Source organism: Myotis nattereri (assembly GCF_964212035.1).
Source record: "Myotis nattereri genome assembly, chromosome: 3".
In the NCBI taxonomy this organism is placed as follows: Eukaryota; Metazoa; Chordata; class Mammalia; order Chiroptera; family Vespertilionidae; genus Myotis; species Myotis nattereri.
Genome location: NC_138077.1, coordinates 71,950,701 through 71,974,954, shown reverse-complemented (window position 1 = coordinate 71,974,954; position 24,254 = coordinate 71,950,701). Strand labels below are relative to the sequence as shown.

At 39.0% G+C, this 24,254-nt stretch overlaps 1 protein-coding gene across 1 annotated transcript in view; it reads left to right on the top strand.

The window, feature by feature from the left end:
• BBX (BBX high mobility group box domain containing) overlaps positions 1-24,254 on the top strand; it is a 291,476-nt gene that overhangs the window by 121,774 nt on the left and 145,448 nt on the right. The window contains exon 4 of the mRNA XM_081086560.1: positions 9,884-10,004. The gene's annotated coding sequence lies outside the window, so the exon portion shown is untranslated. The remainder of the gene's footprint in view (positions 1-9,883; positions 10,005-24,254) is intronic.

The following is a 24,254-nucleotide window of genomic DNA, read 5'->3' as shown; positions in this document are numbered from 1 at the left end:
CTGGCCTGCGCCCTTTCGTAGTCCAGGAGCTCCCGGGGGATGTCCAACTGACATGGAGGTGGGTGAGGCTCCCGCCACCTCAGCTGTGCTCTCCAGGCGTGAGCCAGCCCTGCTTGGGGTTGAGTGGCGCTCCCCCTGTGGGAGCCCACTGACCACCAGGGGACAGCTCCTGCGCTGAGCGTCTGCCCCCCTGGTGGTCAAACTTTTACTAGAACTACTATTTGCAATGTGTTAGACACTATATCAGGGTCATGATATAAGAAAAGGCAAAATCCATGCAGAGAAGGAGAGACAAAAGTGATTAAGAGTTCTGAGGAAGATCTTAAATCCCATGTATGAGTATCAAGGAAGTCTACACAGAGGAGAAATATAGAAGTCTGAGAGGGTGAATAAACCACATTGCCATTTGGATAGAATATATGTAAAGATAAAATGGGAAACTAGTGGAAAGCTAGGTGTAAGAGGGCCTTGAATGTCAGAGTGAGTTTATATTATTATAAAGTTAGATGAACCACTGAAAATTTCTAAGCAGACTCTATAGATGGGAGGGATGGATTGGAAAGGTAAAGAGGAAGGCATGGGGACTATTGATTTGGAGGCTTTAGGAATTCTAGGTAAGTTATGAAGGTTAAACACTATATCTCAAGATACTTGGTTTGAGGAATCCAACTCACAAAATCAAGTAAGTCTTTTCCCAACCCTCAGGGCAAAAATTATTATTTTTAATTTACCTTCATTGTTGAAAGTATTACAGATGATCCCTTTTTCCCCTATTGACCCCTTCTAGCCTGCACCTGCCCCCTGCCTCAAGCCTTCACCACCATATTGTTTGTGACCTTGGGATATGCATATCCTATCTAATAAAGAGGGAATATGCTAATTGACCCTCACACTGTTGCAAAGATGGCGGCGCCCACAGCCAATAAAGAGGAAATATGCTAATTGACTGCCCCACCCTCAAAGATGGTGGCACCCACAGCCAATAAGGAGGAAATATGATAATTGACTGCCACGCCCTCAAAGATGGCGGCATCCACAGCCACAAGATGTTGACACCCAGTCCCCTCAGCCCCACCGGGGTGGCAGGCGTGAGGCAAGGCCGGGCCCGCTCTTCCTCCCCCGGCGCGCCCAGCCTTGCCACACACTTGCCTCCGGAGTACCCAGTCCCCTCAGCACCCCAGCTGCCCAGAGCTGGCCCGAGGTGCAAGCAAGCCTCAAATGGCGGCTGCCCAGCCGCCCAGGGCCACCTGAGGCTCAGGTAACCAGGGCCGGCCGAGGCTTACGCTGTCAGGCTTACCCTGATTGCCGGGTCGCCTTCTGCCCCTGAGGGCTCCCGGACTGTGAGAGGGGGCAGGCCAGGCTGAGGAGCCCCCCTCTCCCCCTTCCAGTGCATGAATTTTCATGCACTGGGCCTCTAGTATGCATATAAGTTCTTTGGTTAATCTCTTTCCACCCAACCCCACCTTCTCTCTGAGATTTGACAGTACAGTGTGTTCCATGCTCCTGTCTCTGGATCTATTTTGTTAATCAGATTACAATATGAGTGAGATCATGTGATACTTGTCTTTTCCTGACTGGCTTATTTTACTCAGCATAATACTCTCCAAGTCCCTCCATGCTGTCTCAGAGGGTAAGAGATTCTGCATAGTATTCCATGATGTAAATATACCACAACTTTTGTATCCACTCATCTAATGATGGGCACTTGGGCTGTTTCCAGATATTAACTATTGTGAATTGTGCTGCTATGAACATAGGGGTGCATATATTCTTTCTGATTTGTGTTTTGGGTGTTTAAGATATATTCTTAGAAGAGGGATCACTGATTTAAATGGAAGTTACATATTTAATTTTTTGAGGAAACTCTGAACTGTTTGCCACAGTAGCTGCACCAGTATGCATTCCCATCAGCAGTGTATTAATGTTCCCTTTTCTCCACATCCTTGTCAGCACTTTTCATTCGTTGATTTATTGATAGTAGTCAATCTGATAGGTGTGAGGTGATACTTCACTGTCATTATAATTTGTATCTTTAATGATTAGTGACTTTGAGCATTTTTTCATATGTTTCATATGGAGAAGTGTCTGTTTAGGCCCATTTTTTTGTTTGGATTGTTTGTCTTCCTTCTGTTAAGTTGCATGAGTTCCTTATATATTTTGGATATTAACCCTTTATCAGATGTATCATTGCCAAATATATTCTTCCATACAGTGGGCTCCCTTTTCCTTTTGTTGGTGGTTTCTTTTGCTATACAGAAACTTTTTATTTTGATGTAGTCCAATTTGTTTTTTTTTCTCCTTAGTTTCCTTTGCCCTAGGACAGTGATGGCGAACCTATGACACGCGTGTCAGAGATGACATGCGAACTCATTTTTTGGTTGATTTTTCTTTTTTTTAAAATATATTTTATTGATTTTTTACAGAGAGGAAGGGAGAGGAATAGAGAGTTAGAAACATCGATGAGAGAAATATCGATCAGCTTGCTCCTGCACATCTCCTACTGGAGATGTGTCTGCAACCAAGGTACATGCCCTTGACCGGAATCAAACCTGGGACCTTTCAGTCCGCAGGCCGACGCTCTATCCACTGAGCCAAACCAGTTAGGGCAGTTGATTTTTCTTTGTTAAATGGCATTTAAATATATAAAATAAATATCAAAAATATAAGTCTTTGTTTTACTATGGTTGCAAATATCAAAAAATTACTATATGTGACACGGCACCAGAGTTAAGTTAGGGTTTTTCAAAATGCTGACATGCCGAGCTCAAAAGGTTCGCCATCACTGCCCTAGGAGATGTATCTGCAAACATATTGCTATGAGAGATATCTGAGATTTTGCTGCCTATGGTTTCTTCTAGGATTTTTTATGGTTTCATGGCTTACATTTAACTTAAGTCTTATCCATTTTGAGTTTATTCTTGTGTATGGTGTAAATTGGTGGTCTAATTTCATTTTCTTTTTATTGCATGTATCTGTCCCATTTATCCAACACCATTTATTGAAGAGACTGTCTTGATTCCATTGTATGCTCTTTCTTTGTCAAATATTAATTGAGTGTAATGGTGTGGGTCGATTTCTGATGTCTTTGTTCTGTGCCATTGATCTATATGCCTATTCCTGTGCCAGCCCCAGGCTGTTTTGATTACAGTGGGTTTGTAGTATAACTTGATATCTGGTATTGCGACCCCTCCAACTTTTTTCTACTTTTTAAGATTGTTGTGGCTATTTGTGGCAATATAAATTTTTTTGTTCCATACAAATTTTTGGAGTATTTGTTCTAGATCTGTGAAATATGCCATAGGTATTTTAATAGGGATTACATTGAATCTATAGGTTGCTCTGGGTAATATGGACATTTTAATGATGTTAATTCTACCAATCCATGAACATGGTATATTCTCCCACTTGTTTATATTTGCCTTGGTCTCTTTTTTTCACTGTCCTGTAGTTTTCCGAGTACATGTCTTTTACCTCCTTGAATAAGTTTATTCCTCAGTACCTTAATTTTTTTGTTGCTTTGTCAATGGGATTGTTTTTTTAATTTCTCTTTCTGAGAATTCATCATTGGTGTATAAAAATACCAACGCTTTCTGGGTGTTAATTTTATCTCCTGCCACATTGCTGAATTCATTTATTAAATTTAGTAGTTTTGTTGTTGGAGTCTTTAGGGTTTTCTATGTACAATATCATGTCATCTCTGAATAATGGATGCCTTTTCTGTTTTTTTCTTGTCTAATGCTTGTGCCAATGACTTCCAGGACTATCTATATATATATATAAAAGCCTAAGTGACCATTCTACCTTTCAACTGTTCGACCAGTAGCTATGATGCACACTGACCACCAAGGGGCAGACGCTCAATGCACAGGCATGGAAACATGGAAGAGACTGATGAATCTCAGAGGGAAAGGGGAGAGTAGAAAGAGATTAAAAGATCTTATATGCATACTAGAGGCCCAAAGCACACATTTGTGCACCGGTGTGGTCCCTTGGCCTGGCCTGTGGGTATTGGGCCGAAACCGGCAGTCCGACATCCTGAGAGGTCCCGGATTGCACGAGGGCGCAGGCCAGACCAAGGGACCCCACCAGTGCACGAATCCGTGCAGTGGGCTTCTAGGGTTGAATAAAAGTGGTGAAAGTGGACATCCCTATCTTGTTCCTGTTCTTAGAGGAAATGGTTTTAGTTTTTGCCCATTGAGTATGATTTGGTTGTAGGTTTGTCATATATGGCCTTGATTATGTTGAGGTATGATCCCTCTATTCACAGTTTTCTGAGAGTTTTTATCAAAAATGGGTGTTGGTATTTATTGAATGCTTTTTCTGCATCTATTGATATGATCATGCGATTTCTGTCTTTCAATTTATTTTTGTGATGTATAGCATTTATTGATTTGCATGTAATGTCATTTTCTCAGCCTTACATCCCCAGAATAATACTACTTGGTCATGGTGTATGATCTCTAATGTAATACTGGATCAGATTTGCTAGAATTTTTTTGAGGATTTTAGCATCTATATTCATCAGAGATATTGGCCTGTAATTCTCTTTCTTTGTAGTGTCTCTAACTAGTTTTGGACTTAGGATAATGCTGGCCTCATAAAAAGAGCTTGGAAGTGTTCCTTCCTCTTGGGTTTTTTGTAATAGTTTGAGGTCAGGTCAAAAATTATTACTCAGTTTTAAGGATTTCTTCATTGAAGATTTTCTCAAATACTTGACACCTACTAACTTACTACTTAGCCTGTGTGTGTCTGTGTCTATGAGTATTTAGTGATTATAAATCTACCTTTCACTGTTTCTCAAAGAATGCAAATCCTGTCCTGTCACCTGAACCAAAGTACTAATCTATAGAACTTGGCAATAGACTGAACTTACGGTAGGGGTGAAGAAGGGATCATAAGAAGAAAGAAAGCAATGAGAGATGTTGAAAAAGAAGTCAAAGATAGGATTTACATTTAATGTATGTATTTAGATAACATTCCATCCAGAAGTAAAAAAATAGTAATACATAAAAACTGATTTGTGGGTGGGGGAGATGAAGTTTGGGATGATTGGATTTGAAAAGCAGAGAGGATCTTCATGTGATTATGTATATGATGTAGTAAATGTGATGTGAGTTTGGAAGAGATGCAGGCTATTAGTATAGGTATAGCTTGAGAGGTAGAAGTGAAATTGTTTTTTAAAGAGTAGTTTATTGTGTTTTTTTTTTTTAGAGAGAGGAAGTGAGAGGAAGAGAGAGATAGGTAGAGAGAGAGAGAGACTGAGAGAGAGAGAGAGAGAGAGAGAGAGAGAGAGAGAGAGAGAGAGAGAGATTCATGTGAGAGTGTAACATCGATCCAGTGCCTTCTGTACCCACTGACCAGAATTAAACCAGCAACCTTTAGGTGCACAAGACAATGCCCAACTAACTGAGTCACATTGGCTCGGGCTAAAGCTGAAATTTTGAAAATTGGTGAAAGTAGAAAATGTGGCTAAGAAAGAACTTTTGAAAATATCTACTTATTCTTTGACAATTAGACCTGTGGTGGGAAAATCAAGGTTGTATAGGACCGAGGAACATGGTGACGAGTTTTCAGTAAAAATGTTGAAAAACTTAGACACATCTAAATGCCTAAAGAAAGTGTTTGGGTTACATGATCTTGGGGTCTTTTGGAGAAAGCAGTTTCTGTACAGTGGTCAAGGCAGAAGCCATGTTGTATAATGATTTCAGTATTTCCCCTTTTGCTCCCAAGTTGTTGTTTTATTTTTTTTCTCTTTAGCTGAAACTGTATGTTGAGCCCCTGTCTTCATAGAGTAATCTGGAATGATTTACAAATCTCCCTGGGAGCATGAAATTTATCTTCTTTAAGTGTAGCTTTAATATTCTTTTCATTAAATATGTAGTTGTAGACTGTTTAAAATAAAAACTTATTCAGATGCTAATATCATTTTCTCAAATGCCATCAGCAAACATACTTTCTAAATGCCTCAATTATTATGTATATTCTAATTGGCATTACAGAGGGATAATTAATGATTCCCTGTCATTGCCAGTTCTTCTTTTATACTCAGTACAGTGAAACTTTAAATAGGCCCAATGCCTTAATAAAGATCGTTTAGAAAGTTCTTTCGAGCAGTAGGGCCCCCTGCATATGCAAATTCTAGGGTAGAATCAGATACAATCAGATATGACCCATGTGCAGAGAGTAATAGTTTTAAGAGTGAGTATACAAGACTCACCCTAAGTAGTAGTAATGATTATAACAGCGGTTCTCAACCTGTGGGTCGCGACCCCTTTGGTGGTCAAACGACCCTTTCACAGGGTCGCCTAAGACCATCCTGCATATCAGATATTTACATTACGATTCATAACAGTAACAACATTACAGTTATGAAGTAGCAACGAAAATAATTTTATGGTTGGGTCACAACATGAGGAACTGTATTTAAAGGGCCAGAAGGTTGAGAACCACTGGATTATAATGATAGAACTTCAACTGTTATTTTTGCATTTTATGTGCTAATATCTCTGTGTCTGTGTGTTTGCATTTTTTCCTTAATCTTCACAGTGACCTTTATATGTAAGTATTATTATTCCCATTTTATACATGAAAGAACTGAGGCTAAAAACATTATAAATCGTCTCAGCTTCTTGGCTAATTAAGAACAGATCCACGATTCAAATCATCTCTTTTTGACTTTCAAAGACTATGTTCTCAACATGGCCCATGCAATTTTATTACGTATTTGAAATTTGAGCTTTAATACCCTAGAAAGCAACTGTTCACTCCAGTTTGGAAGCTCGGTGCCTCATTACTTTCTTATCCTTTTCCTCTAACTAGGGAAGAATAGATTACTTTCATTTGCTTACACATGCTGCCATTTGTAATTGTTGATTGTCAGATGCTTTTCTGTATATTCGGTACTATCCTATCTAATAAAAGAGTAATGTGCAAATTAACCGTCAACTACGACACAGAGATGGCGGTGCCCATAGCCACAAGATGGAGGCACCCAGTCCTCTCAGCCCTGCTGGAGTTCTTCAGTCCCGGGGGATGGCTGCTGAGGGCAGGGCCTGTTTGGCCTTTGCCACAGCGACCCAGGAGCACCCAAGCGGGCCTGCAGACAGCAGAGAACTACAGGGAGCGGGCCTAAGCAGTCAGTAGAACATCCCCTGAGGGCTCCAGGATTGGAGAGGGTGCAGCTTGGGCTGAGGGACACCCCCCCCCCCCCAGCTCCCCACCCCCTGAGTACGAATTTTGTGCACTGGGCCTCAAATATATATATATTTCATATCAACTCTATGAAAAGTAGATAATATTTCCCCCTTATATTTTATTTTGCAGCTTTCAAACATAGCATTACACACTTATATACTCATTACCTAGATTCAGCCATTAACATTTTGCTATATTTATTTTATTACATATCTATAATCCATCCATTGTCATTTCATTTTCTGATGCATTTGGAAGTAAATTACAGACATCACTAAACTTGCTCTAAATAGTTAGCATGTATATTATTGACTCTAGTTCAATATTTATATATTTAAGTTTTTTATGTAAAATTTACATTTAGTGTAATACACAATCTTAAACGTATATTCTCTAGAGTTTTGATAAGTGCATACACCTTTGTAACCTAAATACCTATCAAGATAATAAAACACGACTATTGGTAGATATCTCCTTTTATTCTCCTTTGTAGATGAGGAAACTGAAGCACACAGAAGTTAACTAATCTGCCTAAGGTCGCACTGTTAGCAAGTGACAGAATATGGCATCAAACTCTGGCAATTTGGCTGCAGGGTTTGGTGGTCATCACTACACCACTATACTGCTGATGGATTGTCCTCTCATGTTAGGTATCCCTGTACATTCACGTACAAATATGTAATTTTTATTTTAACACAAGTGTGTAGACACAGAAGTAATACACTTAGGATTAGTGAGAGTAGAAATGCTGTTCTAGACATGCATTGGTTTCTTGCAAGAGGCTTATGGCAAGAGAAACTCAGAAGGAAGTTCCCTTCATTGAAATAGTAGGGTGGACCTCTGTATAATAACTCTGTCTTAACTGGCATCCTAGATTAATGTTTCCACATGTAAATTGACAGATTCCTAATGACAATACTGAGGCTCAGAAAAATCCTAAAGTGCCATTTGAACAATTAAGGGTAGCTGATGTTCAGTAAAATTTTTTTATGAAGCATATTTTAGTCTATTAATAGAAAACTGTTCATCTATGTTCGGTATATATAGTACCCTGATACCTCAGTCTCCAAAATAATAGAATTAATCAATTTGGAATTTATAGTTAAGAAATTTGTAAAGTTTTTAACAAAGAAACTAAATGGAATTCTTTGGCATAAAATATAAATAAGGATTTGAATACGTTATAATAAATTTGATTTCTGGTTTGTGATACTTAGGTGAGTCTTTCCTATGAAAAGAAATTGTGTCTCTTTCCTGAATTGTGCTCATACCATAAGCCAAATCTTAAAAGTTGGCCAGTTCTCTCTGTTCACTATTCAAATAAGGAAAAGTCAGCTATCATATGTTTTAAAACCTTAAGTTTTGTTCAAAAAGCAATTACAAAAATAAATCAAAGCATTTAGTTAGGAAATCCTAGCCAATCACTAGAGGGCAGAGCAGTACCATACTTTAGGCCTTATTTGAAAATTACTGGTTTAAAAATTGCTGAACATGGGAAAATATATTGATTTACACTCGAATAGAAATTTCTTTGTATTCTTATTGTCTTGTGTGAAATCCATTAGCATGCTTACACTTATATTAAAGGAGCTTTCCTGACAGTTACATTGATTGTTTCCATAAGGACATGATTATTTAGACAAGTGTAAGTATTCCTTAAAAGAAAATACTAATGCTTACAAAGGGTGGTGCATTAAATCATTTCTACTCTATATACTACCCTGAAATTGAATTGCAGTATAGACTTTAGGTGAGACATTATGAAAGAACAAGTTTGAGACAAGTTTACTAGTATTTAAATATAAGAATTTATTGAAATATTGCAGTTTTTGATCTTTCAGCTGAAATTTATTGAATCATTAAGACTTTACAAAGTTGTAAAATCAATGAACAAACTCTAGCGCCCTTTTTAATGTTAAAATTTTGTCAAGTGGATGTTCACCTAATTTCAGTTCTGTTTAAAAACTTCTATCATTCTAAGATACTTTTATTCTGACTCATTTTTTTCTGATGAATTTTAAAAGTAATTGAAGCCCTGAGGTAATAAAGTAGTTAATAACCTGAGTATTTCAGTGTCCCCAAAGATAGAAAATTTTTTCTTGACAGTGTAGTTTGAATTTTATTTCATGAAACAGCTTGGATTATATATGATTCATTCCCAGTAAAGACATCATAGGATGCCAGAACAAAGCGCTGGGTTTTGGAATCAGGTTTGGGGCCCCAGTTGTTACGTGCTTACTTGTGACCTGGGCAAGTCACACTACCTCTCTGAAGTAAGAGTTGGGAAAATTCTTTCTTACAGCTGAGTTGTTTTGAGGATTGTGTTTGTGCCTGGGTGTATGCATCTGCGAAGACAAGTCTTTTAATAAAGGTGACTTTTAATAAAGATACAAGCTCAGGAAAACCTTAGAAATAATTGAGAAATGGTTGATGATATCATAAATTTTAGAAACACGAGGGCACCTGTTACATGAGTAAATATACCAAAAATGCAGTTTCCAAACCCAAACCCCTGTTCAGATTGCTGACTTTCTCCTTGTCTCTGAATGTCTTTGGCTGCCTAATCTCTCTGTAACCCCCACTTTTTTGACTCTTATTCTTTATTTTACCCTCTGTTTATTTCCATGTTCCCTCTCTCTGTGTTTCTCCTGACTGTCTTTGGTCTCTCTCTGTGTTTTTCTTGACCCAGGCACCCTCAGGAAGACTTGCCCAAGCCTCTAGCGGTACCTGGTATCATCTCCAGCATGTTTATAGATGTGGAGGATTCACTGGGATATTGACAAATACCAGAGGCGAACTGTACCACTGTAGTAAGTCGATAAGCCTTTATTAAGTGACTACTGTTGGTGGTGCTTTGGGAAAAAAGAAGTTAGGGTATAGCTCAGAAGAAATAAACTTGTAAACTCTTCTCAGTGATTCTTGCCAGATGGTCACACATACAAATGAAAACAACAGAATAAAAAGCTGACAAATAAGAGAGATGAGGAAAGAGAGGGTGGGAGTGAGTAATTTCTTTGGGACTTCCAAAGCCTGCTCACTGGCCTGAGTGAATTCCTGAATGGGGGGAGGGTAGTGAAATGAGAGTGCTAAATTTCAGCCTGCCAACAGCTAACTTCTTAACCTTTCAGGCTTAGAGAAAGTCAAGTTATGAAAAGTATAGCCAAGTTGAGACTTTCCATAAACATAATTAGTATCCTTTGCCAGCATTAAAATTTATAGAGTTTAAGGGTAAATTGTGATTGTGAAGTAGTAAAGAGGTGTAGTATGAAATAAAATTAATATAAACTAATAATATAATCTATGGATACATTTTACATGCCAAGATGAATTAAAATAGTGAATTGTAGTATAACAAGTTAGTTTTTTTTTTTGTGATGGAAATTTATTTTTGCTGTTGTATTTTAGACAGTCCTACCTACAGCTGTACCATGGTTTTCAGAGTTGGATATGGTTTGACTCTCACCTCTGCTAGCTGTGTAGGGTTGGGTATTCTATGTAACAACACAATCTTGGTTTCCTCATATGAAAATATTTGTGTGATTTAAAGAGATAATTTTATAAAGTCCTGAGTGCATGCTGGGTACTTGTTACTTGCAGATAATTAAAAAGTACCTTTTAAAATAGTTTGTTAAATGCAGGTGTTACTTCTGAGAGCTTTTAAAAAATAGAAGTGAGCCTCATAGTATTTAAAAAATGCTATGTGTATACAGGGCATATTAATAACATGTGAATAAGATACAAAGAATAGCATTAACATGAATAACTGAATATTTACCACTAACTGCCTGGCCCAGATTTCATCACCTTCCTTAAGTTAACTCATCCCCAGCCCTGAAGGATGAGGTAACTCTTTCCTTCTTTATCCTTATATTTTTTTTACATATTTACATTAAATTTTGCTTGTTTTTGAATTTTACATAAATAATAAATACTATATGTTTTCTCTGTCACACCTATTTTTGCTGCTCAACATCATTATTTTTTTAAATTTTATTTTTACTTATGCTTGACATACAATATATTAATTTTGTGTATACCACATAGTATGTCAGTACTTATATGCCTTACAAAGTGATCATCACAATAAGTCTAGTAACCATCTGTCACCATATAAAGTTTTTATGATATTGTTACCTGTATTCCTTATGGTGTACATTACCTACCCCTGACTTCTTTTTTAACTAGAAGTTTGTACTTATTAATCCCCTTCCTTTTTTACTACCCATCCCCTTATCCTTCTCTCCTGTGGCAAATATCAGTTTGTTCTCAGTATCTGTGAGTTTCTTTTTGTTTATTTTTGTTCATTTGTTTTATTTTTAGATTCTACATATAAATGAAATAATATGATATTTGTCTTTCTCTGTCCTACATATTTTAGTTAACGTAAACTCTCTAGATACATTTATGTTGTTGCAAATGGCAAGAGGCGATTATTTCTGTGGTTTTGATTTGCATTTCCCTGCTGATTAGTGATGTTAGCATGTTTTTGTATGTCTGTGGGCCATCTGTATGCCTTCTTTGGTAAAATACCTATTCAGGTCCTCTGCCCATTTTTTAATTGGATTTTTTAAAATGTTGAGTTGTAGGAGTTTGTCATATATTTTGAATATTAACCCATTATTGGATATATCTTTTGCAAATATCTCCTTCCATTCAGAAGGTTGTTTTTTTGTCTTGCCAATGATTTCCTTCACTGTGCAAAAGCTTTTTGGTTTGACGTAGTCCCATTTGTTTATTTTTCCTTTTGTTGCCTTTGCTGAGGAGATACATTTTTTAAAATATTGCTAAGAGTGATGTCAAAGAGATTACTGCCTATGGTTTATTCTAGAAGTTCAGTGGTTTCAGCTCTTACATTTAAGTCTTTCATTCATTTTGATGTAAGAAAGTGGTATACTTTAATTTTTTTGCACATATCTGCCCAGTTTTCCCAGCACCACTTATTGAAGAGGAGACTGTCTTTTCTCCATTGTATATTTTGACTAGAGGCCTGGTGCAGGAATTCATGCACAGGTGGGGTCTGGCTGGCTCGCCCTGGTGGGGGCTCATTGGGCTGGGCTGGCAGGGGTAGGGGCCGTGGGTGGTTGCCTGGCCCTGATTGAAGTGGGGGGGGGGGGTGGGGAGCAATCAGGGATGGGTCAGGCCAGGAGAGGGGCCACGGGCAGTTGGCCAGCTGGCCCCAACCCCGATTGGGGTGTTGCAAGCCAGCTGGCCAGGGTCAGGGGGTCCGATTGGGGCCCGGATTAGCCTGGTTGGCTCCTGCAGTGCATGTCATAGCCAGCGGTTGTTCTGGTCATTCCATCATTCCAGTCACTTGGCTTTTATATATAGAGACTAGAGGCCCGGTGCACAAAGATTTGTGCACTCGGGGGGGTGGGGAGGTGTCCCTCAGCCCGGCCTGTGCCCTCTCGCAGTCTGGCACCCCTCGGGAGATAACGACCTGCTGGCTTAGGCCTGCTCCCTGGTGGCAGAGGGCAGGCCCAATGCCTAGGTGCAGCCCTGGTCTGGCTCAGAGCAGGGCCAATTGGGGAGTTGGGGCGCCACACCCTGTCATGCTCAGAGTAGGGCGGATTAGGAGGTTGCAATGCCACCCTCAGTCATGCTCAGGGTAGGGCCGATTGGGGGGTTGGGGCACCGCGCCCTGTCACACTCAAGGCAGGGTCGATGGGGAGCTTGCGGCGCCACCCCGTCACGCACAGAGCAGGGCCCATCAGGGGGATTGGGGCTCCATAACTGCCGGGGTCCAACCCCAGCGGGTCCAGGGGTCCCCAAAGGTGTGGACGGAGTCGACGAAGAAGGAATGACACGGAGACAGCGTTCAGTTGATCAGCAGCCTAGCCAGGATCTCCAGCCAAGTTCTGGTCTCGATCTCCAGTGAAGTTCTGTTTAGGATCTCCAGCCAAGTTCTGTGTCCATGTTCTCTTGTTAGGTTCTCCAGCCAGGTTCTCCAGGTTCTCCAGCCAGGTTCTGTAGCCATGTTCCCTTGCTAGGTTCTCCAGCCAGGTTCTGTCCAGGTTCTCCAGCCAGGTTCAGTCACCAGGTTCTAGTCAGGTTCTCTTGCCAATTTCTGTAGTCAGGTTCAGTCCAGGATCTTTTGCCATGTTCTCTCCAGCGAAGTTCTTCTGTCCCTAGAGGACGTTCTGTGTAGGTTCTGTGCCTAGGTTCTGTCTCTCTCTCTGTCTCTTGCTGTCTTGTTACATCTGTATTTATACCAGTTGATTCAATCCTATCAATCTCTATTACAAGGTTAGGGCGTTTCTTATCTCCATTCCAGGGAGTAAAGATTATGTAGCTTAAGCATGATTGTTCGTAGTTAAAGTGATTAATTACCCGCCTGGCACTTAGTTAAGAGGTTTTTATTCCCTCCCTAACTTCAGGGGAAAATCCCTACCTGGGGAAACAACCTTTCTCAGAGACCTTGGTTAAAACACATAGTGCCAAGAAGGTGAGCAAACATATTAAGAACAGTATGCCATATATGCCAGGTCCCTTGAAACAGCAAGCATGGACCGTCTCCCGGCACGTAACCTTATAAGAATGGGTTTATTTCTAGGCTCTCTATCCTGTTACATTATCTATGTATCTATTTTGTGCCAGTACCATATAGTTTTGATTACTATAGCTATGTATTGTTGTTTGAAATCAAAGACCAGATACCTCCAACTTTGTTCTTACCAAGATTGCCTTGCTATTCATGGTCTTTTGTGGTTTCATATACATTTTAAGATTATTATTTCTAGTTCTGTGAAAAATGCCATTGATATTTTGATAGGGATTGCATTTACTCTGTAGATTGCTTTGGACAGTATGGACATTTTAATAATTCTTTAAATCCATGAGCATGGTATATCTTTTCATTTATTTATGCCTTGTTCACTTTCTTTCATCAAGGTCTTATAGTTTTCTGAGTACAGGTCTTCTATCTCCTTGAAAAAATTTAGTTCTGGGTATTTTATTATTATTTGATGCAATTATAAATTGAATTGTTTTCTTAATTTCTTGCTCTGATAGTTTCTTGTTATTGTATAGAACCATAACAGATTTCTGAATATTACTTTTTATCTTGGAACTTTACTAAATTTATATATTAGTTCTAATAGTTTTTGTGGAATCTTTTGATTTTTCTCTATGTAGTATCATGTCATCTGAAAATCATTGCAATTTTACTTTTCTGATTGCTGTGGCTAGGACTTATAATACTATGTTGAATAAGAGCGGTGAGAATGAGCATCTTGTTTCTGATCTTAGAGGAAAAGCTTTCAGCTTTTCACTAAAGAGTATGATGCTAGCTGTGGGTTTATCATAAATGTTGAGGCATTTTTCTTCTATACCCACTTTTTGATAGGTTTATCATAAATGGATTTTGAATTTTTGTCAAATGCTTTTTGTTGTGATCATGATTTTCATTATTTTATGTGGTGTATCAAGTGGAATATATCCCACTTGATAATGGAAAACTCTTTAATACTAAATGTTAACTTTGTTGGATAGAGTTCTTGACAGGTTTTTCCTTTCATCTACTTGAATGTATTCTGCTATTTCCTATGGCCTTCACATTTTCTGCTGTGATACATTTACTGATGGTCTGGGGAGGGAGATCTCTTGCATGTAACTAGCTGGTTCTCTCTTTGCTTTTAAAATTATCTCCTTATGTTTAACTTTTGGCATTTTAATTATGTGGCTTGGTGTGGATCTCTTTGGATTCATCTTGTTTGGGATCGTCTGTGCTTTCTGGACTTGGATATCTGTTTGCTTCAACAGCTTAGGAAATTTTTTAGCTGCTATTCATTCAAATATATTTTCGGTCCTTTTCTCTCTGTCTTCTTCTGGGATACCTATGATTCAGGTATTGATATGTGAGTTTGTCCCGGAGATCCCTTAAACTATGTTCATTAAAAAAAAAAATAAAAAAATCTTGTTTCTTTTTTCTGCTCTGAGTGATTTCCACTACCTTGTGTTCTAGCTCCCTGAGGTGTATTTATACATCAGCTAATATGCTTTTGCTTTCCTCTAGTGCAGTGGTCGGCAAACTCATTAGTCAACAGAGCCAAATATCAACAGTACAACAATTGAAATTTCTTTTGAGAGCCAAATTTTTTAAACTTAAATTGTATAGGTAGGTACATTGTTATTAACTTAATTAGGGTACTCCTAAGGCTTAGGAAGAGCCACACTCAAGGAGCCAAAGAGCCACACGTGGCTCGCGAGTCGCAGTTTGCCAACCACGGCTCTAGTGTATTTTTCATTTCAGTTTTTGTGTACCTCAGTTCTGATTGGTTTTGTTTTTCCTGTCTCTTTGTAGAAGTTTTCACTGAGTTTGCCTATTCTTCTCTGGAGTTTATTGGGCATCTTTATAATCATTGTCTTGAAGTTTTTATATGGTATATTGTCTGTTTCATTTAGTTCTTTTTTAAACGGGGTTTGAGTTTTTTTCTTGTTCTTTCATTTGGAACATATTTCTCTTTTCTCATTTTGACTGTCTCTGTGTTTGTTTCTGTGAATTAGGTGAAACAGAAACCTCTCCCAGTCTTAAAGGGGTGGCCTGGTATAGCTTTTTTTTTTTTTTTTTTTTTTACTGTTTATAAGGGGCATCTTTGTATCTTTGTCAGGTCAGCTGAAGGTGAAGCTAGAGTGAGGTTGGGCTGCAGAAAGATCTGGAGCAAGCTGCACTGGAGCCACCTTAGCAGGCCAGTTGAGGCTGAACCTGGAGCAGGTGCAGGCTGTGGGAAGCCCAGGGGCAAGCTGCCCCGGGACACCTGGACAGGCTAGTTGAAGGTGTAATTGGAGTAGGATGGGACCACAGGGAGTCTGGGGAACCAGCCGTCAAGCTGGAGCTGTGGCCCAAGTGGGAGTTGTCTGTGGGAAGACTTAGGAACAGGTTGAATGGGGGTGGGGACTGTAGTTGGAGTGGGTGTGGACTATCGGGATTCCAAGGGACAAGCTCCCCATGCCTGGCGCTCTGGCTGGAGAGGGCACAGGCCACGGGAACTCCCATTGGCAACCTGTGCACCTGGTATGGACCTGGGTTCTGGGGTGCAACAGGGTGCCCATGGACAATGGTTGTCTAGAGTGTCTGGATCCTGTGCTCAAGGTAGAGGGTGAGCATAACAAATAATGCTCTCCTGTTTCTCCAACACCGGAATGAGTTCTGCAGTTCTCCTTTTTGGAAGATGCTCTAGGGTTTGAAAATGAGTTTCCTGATGTATATTCTAGATAACTTTTTAAGCCACTTCCCCTCCCCCCCCCCCCCTCCTTCCTCCCACCATGCCCCTGGGCAGCGAGTCTGTGCACACAGGCCCTTCAGTGATCCCTCCCTACCACAAGTCCCTGCGTTGGGGGTGGGGGTCCCAAGGTAAGTGTCTCTCTCCTACCTTCTTACCCATTTCTTTGTGATCTCTCTGGTTTGGCTTTGTTTTGCAGAAACTGTTTAGTCAGCCCTCATTTCTTCTTGAGGGGAATTGTTTTGTTTCTAAGTTTAGATTCAAAGTGATCCTGGAAGGAGGTAAATTCTTCCTACACCACCATCTTGGACCTAGGAGATCTCAACCTAGGTAATCACACTTGCTTATACCCGTAATTCATTTGTGATCACATTTGTATTTCACTAAATGAAAATACCACATTATTTACCTACTTTTTTGTGGTGGCTTTTTAGGTTGTTTCCAATTTTTGTGTTATGAGAAATAAAGCTGCAGAGGGAAAATTCTTGAGATTCCTGTACATGCCTCTTACGTTATTTCTCTAAGATAAATGTATTTAAGTCCAGAGATCCGGAAATGGTTAAGTATATTTGCTAGCTAAGTTTTTTCTCTGGAGAAAATCACATTATAATGTAATGTTCTTTTTTCTTAAAATATATATATATACATATATATATATATATGTGTATATATATATATATTTAAATATATTTTATTGATTTTTCACAGAGAGGAAGGGAGAGAGATAGTTAGAAACATCGATGAGAGAGAAACATCGATCAGCTGCCTCCTGCACACCTCCTACTGGGGATGTGCCCGCAACCCAGGTACATGCCTCTGACCGGAATCGAACCCGGGACCTTTCAGTCCACAGGCCGACGCTCTATCCACCGAGCCAAACCGGTTTCGGCCTTAAAATATATTTTTATTGATTTCAGAGAGGAAGAGAGAGATGAGAGGGATAGAAACATCAATGATGAGAAGGAATCATTGATTGGCTGCCTCATGCATGTTGGACTGAATCTGCAACCCAGGCATGTGCCCTTGACCAGAATTGAACCTGGGACGCTTCGGTCCACAGGCCAACGATCTATCCACTGAGCCAAACCAACCAGGCTATAATGTAATGTTCTTATGTTAAATGATATTGTCAACTGTTCCTAACTTCTAAGACAGTTTTGGCAGGAAAATGTGCATCTTTTACTGATTTCTTTTTTCCTTAAGTCAAGTTGAGGAAGATTGACTCCCAGGCAACTGTTTGCGAGCTACAGTGACTTCGCCTGTGTTTTGTTCTGCATTGCAAAAGTTCCAGGACCTTGAGTAAATCATTCAGCTTGTATTTGCCACCCACTCTTTTCCCACTTCTGTTCTTTACCCATTCTGTTTTTATCAGACAGTTATTCTTTTGGTATCTGATTATACTTGTATGCCTTTCCAATTTTCATACCACAGTTGTTCTTCCTAACTTTATAATCTATACTTGGTGGTTTATAATTTTAGTTGGTTGAACTTACTATTTTGCCTATTGTCAAACTTGTTACCACTATCTGCCCCATTTATTTTCTGAGGTTTTCCAGGAAACTATACTCGGATCTAGCTTAGTACTTCGTACTTACTATTCAGTAGATGTTTATTTAATGAAGAAGGGAAGATGAAAATGCAATAAGCACTGAAATCTCAGCAATAGTAATTTCCCTAAAAGCAATGGGTAAAAGTCATCAGTACTGTAAACAATTGTGCCAGTGAGTAGCTTTGTAAACCATACCCGGGTCATTTCTTCTTGAATTTCACTCTGATTTTTGGAAAAATGAGAATGGTAGGCCAGTGATCTGTAAGATTCCTTTTGACTCCAACAGTTTGTATTCTATTTTAAATTTTAATGACAAGTGGTTTCTCAGTGGTGTGTGGGCAACACTGAAAGCCTGAATCTACCTTCCTGGGCTTTTGGCCCATAACTTACGAGGCTTTTGGTCCACAGTGACCTGCCAGTTATTTTCTCTCATAACCCCAGCAACTGGGACATACATCAAACTTTCCTTCCTCTCTGTTGTTTAGGGTTGATTATTTTTCCCTAGAGAAAGAATATACTGATCTTTTCTTTGAGAAAGTATAATGAATACCCTTGGGTTCCCAATTTCATTCACCAGGCAATCCAGACATTATTGCTCTGTAAAACCTTGAGCTTTTGCCCTCTTGCTCCTCTTCCTGTTCCTCCAGCCTCAAGGCTGTGATCATGGCAGTTAGCCCCACCCTTTGTTAATTTTGTCCAAATTAACCCCATGTCTTTTCTCACCATAGTTGAGTCAGTGTTGGTTTTTACTGTTGGGCTTTCCTTGGGTTCAGTGGGTCTGTTTTCACCTGGTGCTTGAGGCAAGTTGTTCATTCCTTTTTTCTGTATTTTCTCTGCTGGGGAATTCTCAACCCTGAGGCCCGAGTTCCTTCCTTTGCTACTCTCACTCAGTTTTCCCATAAGCAGATTCCATCTTAAGAGGATTAGTGCTACAATCACTTTTGAGGAATAATCTGACTCTGGATTCACACATGACTGGTATTTTCTAATCATGTTTTTTGTTCGGAATTCGTTTTGTGAGTGCCTCTGAATTTGTGGATCAAAGGCAAAAGCCACCAGAGAACAGGCCACACAGAGCAATGGATACAAATGCTGTCTTAATCTCTGTAAATTGTAAACACTGCCTAATCACTCCTTAGACTCCTGGCCAAAGAGCTGGCTAATCTATACTTGGTGGCTTATAGTTTTACTTGGTTGAACCAAGATTAAGTAGGTTCTTTCTGACTTTGAATGGGTGGAGGGGACACAAAATAATCTAATCTCATGACCTTATGGACCCATTTTGTGAATATCCCATGTAAGTCTGGCAGATTTTAGGCTAAGAAGAGTATAAGGCAAGAGAAGAATTTTGTAACCAAAATAAAAGGGATGTGGGGGGAGGGGGGGAGGAGCAGTTAATAGTATCATCCTATCTCTAGCAGAACAGATAACTTTTTCTTCCTCAGGAGTGCAGGGAGAAAACTATCCTTTTATACATATAAGGGAAAAATGGGAGAAATTACCTGACATGAAAACTTTACTCATAGGAGAAAACTCTAAACACTCTTACATTCTCTTTGATTAATGCAAAAAGCTTGACCCGTTAAATATTCACATTAATATTTGAAATTATCAGTGACAAAGTCTCCTTTGTAATACTAATTCACTTAGTATTTTATTAATTTAGACAGGCTTGAAAGTGCTTCAGAAAATTTAGAGCACTCATTTAGTATTCTTATTTTACTTAATGTCTTTTGAAAGAAAACCATTTATTCCCAAATGACTATGTTGTAGAAAATTTTTCCAAAAACTATTGTATAAATAAGTTGGATCATCTTTACATATAGTTAGGAAACTTATAACATATGTAAATTTAATGTATATAAAGTATATAAACATATGATACAGAATTTTCCTTCAGAGGGAACTAGGAAATGCATTTATTACAGATTCTGTATTTAATGAGCTTAACTTGGAAGAGGAATTTTTAAAAAATAATGTAAGAATAAATTTTGAACTATGTATGTAATTTTTACTCATGTTTTAAGTTTGTTATACAGCAAAGTTGGTGATATATGTAAAAGTAACCTCTGAGTTGAGCTTTATGCAGTTACGTAATTATACAAAATACAGCTTAATCTAGATTATTAAAGTAGTTCTGAATTTTAAAATTTGAATTTAGGTACTGCTGGAATAATGATATTCATTTTGTCTGGAACTTTATATCTGGTTAAGAAAACAGAGAAATGTTCAAATGGGTCTGTAATTTTGAGAAAAAAGTAGTGAGCGTCCTGAAGTTAATTTTCTACTATATTGCCATTTATTATCTGTCTGGAAAATCCACATTTCTAAAAGTCTGACCAGGTTTTATTGTATCTGAAAAAATAAATCACAAAATCTTTTTAATAAAAACAACAGAACAGAAAGTATAGCAGCAGCTGTGCTTTAATATTGATAGTTGTTTTGAGGAATTGGGACTCTAGGAAGCTCACCTAGACATCATAATGTTATTAAAGATCACTAAATATGGTTTTCTTTTGTATATATGCCAGTTTGTTTTCTGCCACTAAATCCTTCTCAGAATTGGTATGTTTCTCTTACACTTAGCTAGTGGACACTTTACTCCCTTTTCCTGTGCTAGCCAAGCCCTGTTTCATTTAAATGATGGCATGGTTCCCCTTAGATTAAAGTCTGTTTTGAGTTTGAGGAATCTTGGCTTCAGCCTTTTATCTGTTTATAGTTATTTGCTGTTACTTAATCCTTACACTAGGTAGATGACACTGTTACTTTCTGTGAGTCTCAAGCTGCCCTGTAAACTCAGGGTTTGTGTGTTTGTCAGTTAGTAACCTGCCAACTGCTAAGAATCAGTCTGGACCTAGAAGGGTTGCCTCTGGAACTCTCTGAGTCAGAAGTTCTAGATATCAGCGCCAGGGTAACAGTGCATCTGATTTTTACTGAATGGAGTTAGTTATCCATTCAGTGGTTCTCTCTGGATTAAAGCTCATCAAGACAGCCTTTCTTCCGCTTTTACTGGAGCTTACTCAAGGATTGATTTGAGTATGTTTTACTTTCCTTCAAATTTAAAAACAAAATGTGCTAGAGGTTTTTGTTGATTTGTTTGAAGTTATTTATATTTAAATGATTTAAAAGACCATTTTCATTGAGAATGGCTCTTTTACTCTTTCTGCTTCTTAAGGATGATGATGAACTCGTGGGATTGTGTTCTACTATTTCATCCTTTACATTTTCCTTGGGACTTGAAAGACCACTAAAGGATACCAACCCTGCTTCCATTCTTACCCTTCTATGAAGGTAGGCGCTAGCCTACTTTTATACACGAGTAGAGGTCCTTAAATTAGACAACTAGTAGTGGCAAATAGCCTGGTCTATCTGCCAAAACCAGTCCTTTCTGTTCCCTTGCTCTGACTCATAGAGTTGAAATAGAGAACAGATAGACTTCTTATTATTTACTTGTTGTATACTCCCTTATGAATTATTAAGTGGATCCAAAATAGAACTATATTTATGCATATTTTTCTATACATAATTGCATGTATGTCAACTGTGTTTGATACATGTATTATATATTAGCCTTACATATTTCTCAATCACAGCATTTGAGAAGAATGCTCTTTTCTGATAGTTTAGAGAAAAACATCAGTTGACAAAATTTGGGTCATTAATATATTTCATATCTAATTAGAACAAATAGGAAGAGAGTTTTATTATCCTATATAATAAAAGCCTAATATGCTAAGTGTCCCATTGCCCGTTTAACCAATCAAAGTGTAATCCTATATAATAAAAGGGTAATATGCAAATTGACCCTAATGGCAGAACAACCAGGAACGACCAGTCGCTATGATGCACACTGACCACCAGGAGGCAGACGCTCAACACAGGAGCTTCCCCTGGTGGTCAGTGCGCTCCCACAGGGGGAGCTCGCCTCAGCCACAAGCCAGGCTGACAGCTGTGAGCACAGCGGCGGTGTTGGGAGCCTCTCCTGCGTCTGTGGCAGCACTAAGGTGTCTGACTGCAGTTTAGGCCTGCTCCCCAGGGGACATCCCCTGAGGGCTCCTGGGCTGCCAGGAGGATGTCTGACTTCCAGCTTTGGCCTGATCCCCTGGGAAGAAGGTGCAGACTGGGATGAGGGCACCCCCCCCCCCCAAGTGCACGAATTTTCATTCACCGGGCCTCTAGTATGCTAATGATATGCTAAGGCCAGTCAACTGCTCACTATGATGTGCACTGACCGCTAGGGGACAGTCAACCAGTTGCTATGATGTGCACTGACCACCCCAGGGGGCAGATGCTCCGACTGTTTGGGTACCTTGCTGCTGGGGTCAGGCCAATTGGGACTGAGTGAGATGGCTAGACACGCCCTGGAGCCCTCCCAGGTTCCCTCCCCACCTGGACACAATTTCCTGTGTCCCTCCCTGGCCCTGATTGTGCACCGGTGGGGCCCCTCAGCCTGGCCTGTGCCCTCTCGCCATCCAGGACCCCTCGGGTCATGTTGGAGATCTAGTTTCGGCCCAGTCCAGGCCGAGGGACCCCACTAGTGCACGAATTCGTGCACTGGGTCTCTAGTATAAGAAATAAAATGAATGTCCCAGTTTTCTAGAATAAAAATTATAAGATAAACTGCAGTGTTTCGAAGAGAAGAATTTTGGTTAACTTAATTTTCTTATTCATTGAAAGTTAGCCAGAAAATTTTTTTCTTTTTTGGTTAGTCCTCACCTAAGGATATTTTTTTCATTGATTTTTAGAGAGAATGGAGGAGAGAGGGAGAGACTCAGAGAGAAAAATATCCATGTGAGAGGGTGGAATCATATCCAGGACCCTTCAGTCTGTGGGCCGATTATCCACTGAGGCAAACTGGCTAGGGCCTAGAAAACTTTTAACTTTAATGTTTATAAACCATGGGAAAAATGTTAGTACAAAACTCAATTTCTTAATAGCAGAGTGTAGCCTGCTTTTAATGGAGGATGATCTTGTTCATCACTATAATGGTTAATATCTATTTGACAGTTTTAAAAATTATACTACATAGAAGAGGTTGGAGATTTGAAGAAAGGTACTAACATTCAGTGAGTTGCCTGCTATCCACACCAATAACGTCTCCACCTTTTACTGAAGACATTCTGGGAGTTTTTGTTGTTTTTAAATTGATGTTAGTTTATTTTTATAATTTGTCACTTTTTCCTAAAAGACGTTTCCCCCATAAATGAGGAATGTCTATATTTCAATATTGATGTTTCATCTTCAAATTGTGCTAAGTGGAGGTCTTTTTTTGTGGGACTATTTTTTTTTTAGTTCTAACTTTTATTTCTCTTTGTATAACCTGCATTTCCTTCAGAAAAAATAGTTTTAGGTTCACCAATAAGAAGCAGCTGTCTGAAATATGTTCATTGACTCAGCTGAGTGTCTGCAATTACCCAACAAAAGTTTTTTGATTTGGGAAGTGTAAAGAAATAAAAATAAGCATTCAGATTCGATTTTGGCTGATTAAATAAGAACTTCTATCTGTAACTTGAAGTCTTGAAATCCACATGTAGTGTAGTTGGAATTTTGAGAGATTTGAACCTAAACACATTGAGACTGTTAATAAGAGAGTTTGATAGTATGCTTACCATTTCTTCTGAATTATTTCTTTGATCCTCAAAGGAAAACATTGAATCTTTATCCCAAGATTGACCTCACAAGGGATACATTTCAATATTATTCATAAGATGAAAAAAAATTATAATTTTATGTGTGTGAGAGAGAGAGAGAGAGAGAGAGAGAGAGAGAGAGAGAGAGAGAGAGAGATATTTGGTAAAAACCAAAGAATATCAGAACAAAGAATGAAATGGACAAAGTTAGAAACATTGAGATGGATGTCCCAAAAGACTTTTAGGAACTGCTAAATTGAGTGTAGTGTTATAAAATTATTCACACATTTTTGCCCTAACTGGTTTGGCTCAGTGGATAGAGCGTTGGCCTGCGGACTGAAGGGTCCCAGGTTTGATTCCGGTCAAGGGCATGTACCTTGGTTGTGGGCACATCCCCAGTAGGGGGTGTGCAGGAGGCAGCTGATCGATGTTTCTCATCAATGTTTCTAACTCTGTATCCCTCTCCCTTCCTCTCTGTAAAAAAATCAATAAACTATATTTTAAAAAATCAATAAAAATTTTTTTAAAAATTATTCACACATTTTGTTAGGTCCATGTAGTACTGCAAACCATCTCCTTGAGAGACTGTTGCTATAAATGTTTAGGGTGAAAAAAGAATGTTGATAAGTCTCTGGAATAACTAAATATTCACAATGGAAGAAT